Source organism: Belonocnema kinseyi, chromosome 6 (assembly GCF_010883055.1).
Source record: "Belonocnema kinseyi isolate 2016_QV_RU_SX_M_011 chromosome 6, B_treatae_v1, whole genome shotgun sequence".
Lineage (NCBI taxonomy): Eukaryota > Metazoa > Arthropoda > Insecta > Hymenoptera > Cynipidae > Belonocnema > Belonocnema kinseyi.
The window spans coordinates 70052287-70055285 of record NC_046662.1 but is presented as its reverse complement, the minus strand read 5'-3'; positions in this window follow the sequence as shown (position 1 = coordinate 70055285).

Sequence of the window (2999 nt, the reverse complement as noted above, 5' to 3'; positions counted from 1 at the left end):
ATATTTTATACTTGAAGTAACATAACCTCAAAATACACGCATATAAAGAGGCGCGTGAAGCATTCAAATCATGAGAATCGCCAGCCCAGCATGGAAATCTGGAAACATTAAAATCCCAATCTCTTCATTTTATTTCAAAGAAAATAGAGAGATAAATAAAACCGCCGAAGTGTTCCGACCGGCAATCGTGCACCTTCGAGTTTTCAAATTCAGAAGAGGAGAAATGGGTTGCGCGCGCAACCCAGGCATTTATATCGTCTCCTACCATATTCACACAGACATAGACGTGCCATAGTATTGGACCACGTCTCGTTTCAGATATGGGATCACTGTATGTTAAGCCTAAAACTCCCAATATCCATACGGCTAGAATAAGACGCGAATTTCCTATGTAAGTAGTATTAGCAATAAATCATCTACTTTCATTTTAAAATTACTTGGCTTTTCCTTTCGTAAATTAGTTTTCCTCTCCTATTTAGTTTAATGTTTTTGATACAGTCTCAACCCACAGACTTACTCAATTTGACGCCCAAACGTGGGCCCGGAGAGAAAAGTTAACACTTTTCATCCCATCTTCCGCTCTACACACTCTCCTTGTAAACAGCCCCTCCCCCCCTCTGCTCAGAGTACGCGTTACTCTCAACGAAAAAAATCTCACTTCTGGGAGTGAATAAACACCCAGTGGCGCCCATGACACAACTACCTCCGACAACGACTCGAAAATCTTTTAACCTGGAGTGCGACTCACAGGAGCAACACCCCTCTGGTATCAATCTCCAAAATCAAGGGGACTCCCCTTTAAATAATTCTCTCCACCTCCTCGGATTTAGATCTTCTGGTGAAGCTGCACTGTCAATTACTATGGCCACCTCAACAGGAAACCCATCCCTTTTGGACAATCAAAGCCCTGTGGGTAATCCACGCCTTGAACAAAATACAGGCCCTGTGAGAAATAACCCCCTAATAAGTGTCCAATACCCAGCAGGAAATCCATCCCTTTTGGACAACCAAGGCCCTGTGGGTAAGCCACACCTTAAACAAAATTCAGGCCCTGTGGGAAACAACCTCCTTATAAATGTCCGATATCTTGCAGAAAATCCGCCCCTTGGACAAAATCCAGGCCCTGTGGGAAAACTTCCCCTTTTTTATAACGCCCCCCGCTCAAAATCACAGGTATGCTAATCAGGCACCCTACCTAAATCTACAAGCATTGCAGACAATTCTAAATGCCCTGCCTGTTTCCCCACGCCCCCTTCCAGAGTTCCAGGGTCTTGATTACGAAGACCCAACTATCTTCCTAAATCAGATGGAAAAATATTTTCGCAACCAGGGAACTCCAGCCGAACAAAGGATTACTCTAGTAGCCCAAGCCCTAAAAGATACTGCCGCGAAATGGTGGGAAATTTACCTCAGTCTCCCCTTTGAAAGGGCCCGTTTCAGGGAACTATTCTTACAAAAATGCACACCACTCAGATCTGCCCTGTACACCCCCGCAAAAATAACCGCGTTGTCATGCGAAAGAGTGGCGTCACAGCCGCTCCAACAGAGTGGGATTTCCCATTGAAGCGGAGCCCCGTAACTGCTCGAAAACCGACACTCATCGCTACCTTAATGCGAGACCTCCAAACCGACCCACGCATTGAGAAAAAATCGAGGTCCTCAATGGATCCCCATGATATCCAGACCTCAACAAACCATAGGCCCCCAAGGGATACCCCTGATATCCAGGTCTCAACAAACCATAGGGCCCCAATGGATACCCCTGATATCCAGGCCTCAACAAACCATAGGCCCTCAATGGATACCCCTGATATCCAGGTCGACCAAAATGAGGACCCTCTTCCTCAAAAATCCCACACCACTGCCTCGTTAGGCACACAAGACCCTCTGGTTGATTCTAACCGTCAAGGGACCAAGACAGACTTGTTAATCAAGTTCTTGCAAGTTTCTCCAGCTTAGAAATGTTGTAGAGGGCGGCCTCTAAAAAGGCCCGAGAAGGATCCGTTGATCCAGGATCTCAATAAAGACCCTTCGGTCCTGAAGCTCCATCGAGGGCGGCCACGAAAAAGGCCCCAGACCAATCAAGACCCTCCGGAGCAGGAACTCCGTCGACGGCGGACACTATCGGCCCCAGGTTGTAAATTCAATTATTTTGTTGAAAAATCATCTTTTTGGGTTTAAAATTCAAATTTATTGGCAGAAAATTTAGTTATTTAAGAAAAGTTATATTTTTTTCAAAATTCAAACTTAAATTTTTGTTTGTTTTTTTAAATGTATTTGTTTAAGTAGAAATTTCACCTTTCTTGAACAAAAATGTAAATATTTGGTTGAAAATTCGACAATTTGGTTGAAAATTCATACTTTTTGGTTTGAAATTCAACTATTTTGTTGAAAAATCGTCTTTTCGAGTCGAAAATTCAAATATCTTTGTAGAAAATTTACATCTTGTTTAAAACTAATATCCTGATGTTAAAAAGTCAAATAAAATTTTTTTTAAATGAAAATTTTAATATTTTTTCCTAATTTGTCTTTTGAGGTAAAAATTCATCTGTATTAGTAGAAATGTCATCTTTCTTCAATAAAAATGTAACTATTCGGTTGAAAATTCTACAATTCAAAAAATTTTTAAAAAGTCAAACTAAAATTTTATTTAGATGAATATTCAAATAATTGTTTCTTAATTTGTCTTTTTGAGTCGAAAAATCATCTGCATTTGTAGAAATTTCATCTTTCTGGAACAAAAATCAATCTATTTGGTTGAAAATTCTACTCTTTTGTTGAAAAATCGTCTTTTTGGGTTGAAAATTCAAATTGCTTCATAGAAAATTTACTTCTTTAAGATTTATATATATTTTTTTTCGAAATTCAAACTACAATTTTTTAATGAAAATTCCACTACTATGAAGAATTGGAAAAAAGGGAGAGGGAAAGACAATTAACAGAAAGATGGGGGGCGATTGAGGAATCAAAATACAATAAATGGTATAAGATGATAAAAA